General features: G+C 29.4%; 1 long non-coding RNA gene across 3 annotated transcripts; it reads right to left on the reverse strand.

Annotated features, from left to right (window-relative positions):
- Positions 1 to 4,749: 4,749 nt before the first annotated feature.
- On the reverse strand, positions 4,750 to 7,164 carry LOC139906805 (uncharacterized). 3 transcript variants are annotated; one of them, XR_011782755.1, is made up of 6 exons: positions 6,407 to 7,164; positions 6,009 to 6,156; positions 5,818 to 5,957; positions 5,601 to 5,755; positions 5,449 to 5,538; positions 4,750 to 5,389 (listed from the first exon to the last, which is right to left on the reverse strand). It is a non-coding gene; the product is annotated as an uncharacterized lncRNA (long non-coding RNA). The 3 variants fall into 3 exon arrangements; XR_011782756.1 differs by having other exon boundaries at positions 5,818 to 5,943; positions 6,009 to 7,157; XR_011782754.1 differs by having other exon boundaries at positions 6,009 to 7,155.

The following is a 7,164-nucleotide window of genomic DNA, read 5'->3' on the forward strand; positions in this document are numbered from 1 at the left end:
GGAATATACTCTTTTCAAGAAATAAGAAACAATTACAATTTGGATGTAAGTCCATTAAAACTAATTCATCTATTAGTCAATGTTACTATTACAAGGTTAAGCAACAAAAAAATTGATATTTTCTTCGGAAAGAGTTTCTAAATGAGTATGGAGTACCTCTCTTCATCCTCATTTTGATGCTAATGTGAAATAAAATCAATCCTCGGAATCTATTTATTTAAGCCAGGGCTGACTCACAAAGATAACGAAGAGCTATCATCCTTTTAGAACAGGATCTTTCAAGATAATACGACTATAGTCAATTTATGAATTTCTCATTCTCATGAAGTTGAGGAAAGAGGACAAAATTTATTCTCATAAAGTCGAGATAACTTTCCTACAATTTATAAAAATCTAAAATCATAAAAATGTTTGTGTCATATGTAATCGAATAAAATAACTATGTGTTAATATTTTGTTGTAAATTTTCTAGCATTTTTTAATTAGATACTCAGAACTGATAATACTCACTTCAACTTTTTTTTTGTTCATATTTAACACATACATTATGATATCCTTATGGTCCTTTTAAGTATATTTTTGTATCCCAAAATCATTTCAATTTATTTATTTTGTATTTATCTTATAATTGTTTTTATTAAGTTAGGAGTTTAAATGTAATTATTAATTTTAGAATCCATTGGTTGGAGGCTAATATCAAATTATTTGATCCCTTGTTTGAATATTATAATCTTATTGATAATTAGTACAAAAAATAGTGACTTCCATACTATTTATACAATTTCATAATTTAGGAAGATGAAGCGCTTCAGGAAAGTGAAAATGATGATTATAACAGTTTTTAAAATATTTTATTATAAATTCATAAGACCATTTTTGAACCTTCGATTGAAAGTAAGATTAATGATTATCATTTATCACATGGAAGGCGCTATGAAAATTATTTTTTTTAAGTATCATTTTTTTAAACAGGTTAACGACTAGTTATTACTAGTTATTGACTACTTGCTTATTTATTGCTTATTAGTTATAAAAGCGAGAAGACGAAAAGTAGTTTATTAAACCATGGATTGTCCTAATTATTCAAGATGAACTTTATTGGAGCTCAGGAGAGAACTGAACAAACGAGGTACAAGGACAGGTAGGAGGAAGTCTGATCTGATAGTGTCTTGTCTCGTATTAATGTTCTTGTAGGAACTCCAGGTGGCTTTTTGATCTGCAACATTATTTGGTTGGTTAATTTTGACTCCAGTGGCATCCTAGATCATTTTTTTATTTGGGGTTTTTGACTTCAAGTCTTCTCGCATGTAAAGGTCTACGATGTAATTGTGCAAGAACCGATCAATTTCTTTAAAGTGATATTACATAAAGCTTAACCATTTTCTAAAACCTTTCTGACAGATATACGGTGCATTCGAAACATAATGCAAATCTCAATATCATCCTTGTTTTGTTGTAACTTCATCAATGTGAGGAATAATTCGCCCTCTCAAGTTAAGGACTCATTTTTATAGTTTAGATGATCAACAGCCGATCCAACAGAAAAATACAAACATTTGAAGTGACTGTAGTCACTCAGTCCTTTGTAGTATGCGATTGCTGAAATAAATTGAAGTTTTTACAGTCAAATTCATAATAGTCTATAGAAGAGATCATTAATATTTTAAAAATGGATAAATATTCCTTTAAAATAATATAAATATAGTTAAAAAAGAAAAAAAATGCGTTTCAATATTTTTCTTTTACAAAATCATTGATGCTGATTTAAAATGCAACTTTTGTATCCTTCTATAGAATATCCAACGATACATAGTATTTTATTCATCTACCTGATAGATTATTAACAAAGGTTTGGAACAAGAACATAGGTCGAAGGAGTTCTTCTTTGTTACAAGTAGTTTGAACATATTGACCCTTTGTGGTCAAAGGTTCTGATTTATCATCTTCGTCTTTTGTTGGAGTTAAAATTTTATCATTGATGTTCTCAGTCTATACCTCCTCCACTAATACATCCAAGTATTGATCAGGAGTCATGAGCATGCTATTGTCAACGATTAATTATTTTACCATTGTATAAAAAAGTATGTTTTATAAATTAAAATTTCTTAGGAAGATTTAAAGACCGTAAACTTGACCCATTTTCAATTAAGGGGAAGAGGAACTAAAAAAGGACATTGCCAAGAATTACTCCAATGTAGATCTTTAATTCGACTCTGAGTCCAACAATCACTTACAATTATAACTCTGCAACTAATTGTCCAATTTACACTCTGTTTTTTTATGAGCACATACGAATATTCAATTAGGTTTTGGATATAATTGAACGTAGTAGAAAAGGAAGTTTACTGCTCGGGAACTAAATAATAATGCCAACAGCTTAGGGGGAAAAAATCATTCATCAAATTAACAAATAAATGAAAAATCGCCTGAGCTAAAAATCCACCCCCTTTTCATAATTAATACTTTAATTTAGGCCTGCGTTCGTAGAAATCAAGGTTAGCAGAAATACAACGTTACAACATCATGAAATCCTGTTTGCTAGAATTTTCAAATTGATGTATCGTACTGATTGCTGGTCAAGAAAGGCAGATTTTGGCAAAACACGCAAGCACTCATCCGCATCCGTTAGCCTAAGAAAATAGTATGATCAGTATTTTTTGTAATTTTTAGCTTGATGTTGCTTTTCCTATGAATTCATTCATTTGTTTACACTGAAGACGGTAACACGTTTTTTGTTTACCAATATCTTATATTGTATTCTATTATACCATATTCTAGTCTTTAAAAAGCTATTTATTTAGTTAATTATATTACTTTTCAATTATAATTAAATTATGTCAGCTGACAAGAATAACGTATTTGGGATCTTCGGATGTTTTAATTTGTAAAGTCTTCAACGTGTCCTTCAATGGAGCACGCGATCTTTTTGATCATTTGATCATGCGAAGATGCATTTTGAAGGGAACGAAAAAGCTTCGTCGAACTTTTTGTATAATTACAACTGCAAAGATTGTAAGGCTATATTCCTGAAAGTTGGCTACTTCGTCGAACATTCTCGTTTCCATACTTTGGGGGAATATGATAAATTTTGGAATGGGGACCATACAGACTAATGTTCCAGTAAGTATCCTCTAGCAGTTGGATTACACTGGATTACAGTACTTGTAGGGGTCAATTATCTTGCAGAGTTCTTCTCTAAAATTATTCTTGATATGGTTTAAAGCTCATCTGCTCCCTTGAAGGACAAGTTGGAGAGCTTTCAATGCCTACTATTCTCGGACGACTCCCATACATTCATCTTATCACCTCAAATAATTTATTACTAAAATCACTAAACAATTGTAAATTTTTATTTATTAATACTAGAATTTGAATATATTCAGTATTATACTTTTTACACTTATGACTCAAATCTAGCTATCTTTATTAATACACATAAAAATTCTGGTTCATAGCTAGAGTTGTTATTTTAGAAATAATAGCCAAATAATGCTCCAGGTGGATAAAAAAAAAGTAAAACCCAACCAAGACATTTTTCACCTGTTTATTTATTTTCGTGCTCGTTTCGTTAATTGGTTTAGCAATAGAACACCGGATGGTTACAACCCCCCCTTAAACGACAGTGGATAAAAAAAAAATGAACCCACTTTTTTTAATATTTGTAACTTTTAGTGGTTGCTAAAATTAAAAGTAATTTTTACCAGTCACTTCTCTGTACAAGATAACTTAGCATTAATACCATCATAATCCAAATTATTATAAGAAAAATTTGTAAAAAATATCAGCCAAAATATATTTAAATAGAATAACGTCTTGTTATTTGATTTAGAATATCAACTCCATACTTAATTTCATTATAATACTGAATTGATTTAGGTAACCTTTTTTTTTTTTCATCTGAAACTTTCACACTTTTGTTAACAGAGCTCAAAATTGAAACACTTTATTCTTTTTTCCTTCATAAGAAGTCAATTTTTTGCAACTATTTACAAAATTTGCTTGAGTTTAGTGATTGTTTGCTAGCCTTTTGTTCAGGAAGTATTTATTAGCCAGAACGATTTATAGTTTCAAAAATACTCGTCCTATTTTTTTTTATTCATTTCCCAAGAGACATTACCATAAAAAAATGATCTATCGTAACATTTCTTGCTTTGCCCAAAGACGGTTCCATTATCTTCATTAATACATGTTGTAATAAAGATTTATTAGTTAGTCTTTGAGAATCTTCTTCCAATGTAAAAATATCAATTTACTAAGTATTTGGAGAATGCATCAACTGCTAACGAAAATTTTATAACAAAATTATCATGCTTCCTTGCCATATATTGAAGAAATAGATACTTAGTAGATTCAGAAGATAACATTGAATTTTATTAAGACTTTGATGATATAATTAATAGTCAAATCATTAAAGGTGAGATTGAGGAAGATATGAATATAGTTGATAATATTGTAGAGAATAACGCGTGCGAGGAGAAGGGGGGAAGACATATGGTATTATTGTTTAAATACTGATGAGATTATCATCTGCCTGCTCTATTATGATTATTTATATAAATTATTTTATTATATGATTTTTGAGGGTATAACGAAAGAATTTATTAGCAAAATGTTTAATAAAAATATACTACGTATAATTGACTTAGACGGTTTTTATCCGTTACAGTGTATTTGAAAACGTCACATTCTATGAAATTGTAATTCATTATGAACCATATTCTCAGAATAATAACTAATAAAACGACAAAGTAAGAGTATTTCGAAATATATTTGAAGTTCCAAGTTTAAAATAGAAGGCTTAAATTAAATATAATCTACATACTAAAAAATAAACCATCATACATTTAAGTTAAATATACAAAATTAAACAATTAGATTCATACTAACTAATAATAACAATAAATTATAAACACAGAATATTGAAATAATAGATTGATCCAAATAATATTTTCTTGTTCTAACATCGGAATTCAGTTCAATATGTCATAACTTTAGGTTGCAAAACACAAGCCAGACGTGGGGTTTAATAAAAAATATCATCACCCTTTTTTCCTCATGTGCAAGTTGCATATACAATTGTGCACAGGATAGAAAAGTCTCTACCGATAAGATCTTAATTATTAATAATAAAGTAAATGTCAAAATCATAAAATAATGTTAGATTTAAATCCATATCTTCTTCCAATCTTAGTACGAACAGCTTCTAGAATCCCACTTTCATTTATTTCATGTTTATCTAAGAAAAGAAAAGTTAATCCATGCAGTAAAATTTTAAACCTTAATTACTTATCTTAGATATAAAAATTATGTAGTAATATCCGGCGATATTACTCCTTATTAAGAGCATCAAAAAAAGACCCCTGGTGATTTATGCTTGTATAACAACATACTATTATAATGAAGGATACACACAATTACTAATTATAATGCTACACCCAATACAAATACCTCCGTTGTTGTGACCATTTAAGCCGTTGTTTTTGCCTTTTATGAGTTTTTTGAACATCCTTTCTTGGAGCTTATGAACCATAGCTAATCCTTAAGTGACAAAAAAGTAATATTTATAGACTATGTAATATTGGAAAACCTAATGATCATACCAAAGTCTTTAAGTGAAGAAACTAGTGTCAGACAAACTAGTTGCAAGCCATCCAAAGCTACTACCCCCGTAGTTGTGATCATTTAAGCCGTTGTTTTTGCCTTTTATGAGTTTTTTTGAACATCCTTTCTTGGAGCTTATGAACCATAGCTAATCCTTAAGTGACAAAAAAGTAATATTTATAGACTATGTAATATTGGAAAACCTAATGATCATACCAAAGTCTTTAAGTGAAGAAACTAGTGTCAGACAAACTAGTTGCAAACCATCCAAAGCTACTACCCCCGTAGTTGTGATCATTTAAGCCGTTGTTTTTGTCATTTAATGAGTTGTGTATTATCATTCTTGATATTTTTAGCTAAAATAGAATCATATTTTATGGTTAGATTTAAAAAAAATGAATACTTACTGTTAGATGGTACAAAATTCAGAGTTCCATTTCGAAATTAGTAAATATTTTATACTTTTTACTGATAACTTTGATCGTAATTTGGTGTGGATGACTCTTAAACATGCTGAAAATTCTCTCAACTTCACAATTTACAATGGTGGTATTTCTATAAATTGAATCTTCAACACAGGCTAGGTCTCGTAATTCATTGATTACTATGAAGTGCTCGAAATAGTAATATAGTAATAGTAAGTGCATAAAAAGAAAAATAGCTAGTAACGTGCGAAAAACTGCTTATTTCATTAGTTAAAAAATAGAGACGGAAATTATATATTTTTTTTTTTGAGGCTCATTATTTAATTTTAAGCAATAAACTTTCGAATGTGAGTACCTATGTTCTAGCTTAGGCTAAAAACCTTGTCAAGCATTTCCTCAGAAATTGGATGACCAACATTTTTTTCAAAGTAAAAGAGTTCTTCTTTAACACATATGTAATGCTATTGGGAGCGAATGTTTCTTTTTGTGTCAAATCCACAAAGAGTCCATTGGGGAACTGTTTGACAGTGGATTAATCAGTTCTATTTCAATAAATGATTCGTTTTAAGATACTTAAGTTTAATTAAATCATTACATAACAATGCATATTATGATTATTTTTTTAAATTCATGATCCCTAGTATATGTAATTATGTTACACTTTATCACAATTACCTATTCTTTAATGCCGGTAGGGACGAAGTAACATGATCTTTTGTTAGATTGAACTCCACACATTCTCCAAGTACTCTTCATCTAGTATCTGATGAAGAATGCTTATGATAATTTATAGTCATCCTAACAAATGACAGTCAATACAGATAAACTTATAAGTAATTACAATATATATGGATAGAATATATTGTTCTTGGATTGAATGATAGAATTGATGATGGCAATGCTGAAGAGTTAATACAGAATAACTAATAAGCCTTCAATTTAATTTTCCTAATGGATTTGAGTGAAATCCGACAATCTTCTTCATTCCTCGCTGTAGTCTACTATGGCAAAGTGATCCTCTGTAGAAACTGAGACTTAGCTTCATATGCTTCTCTACGACGTGGAAGATCCTCAATTGGGGTTTTGTCTTTTCATCAAATGAAGACCTTGTCAAATTGTATAATCAAGAATGTAGATT

Source organism: Lepeophtheirus salmonis, chromosome 12, assembly GCF_016086655.4.
Source record: "Lepeophtheirus salmonis chromosome 12, UVic_Lsal_1.4, whole genome shotgun sequence".
Classification (NCBI taxonomy): domain Eukaryota; kingdom Metazoa; phylum Arthropoda; class Copepoda; order Siphonostomatoida; family Caligidae; genus Lepeophtheirus; species Lepeophtheirus salmonis.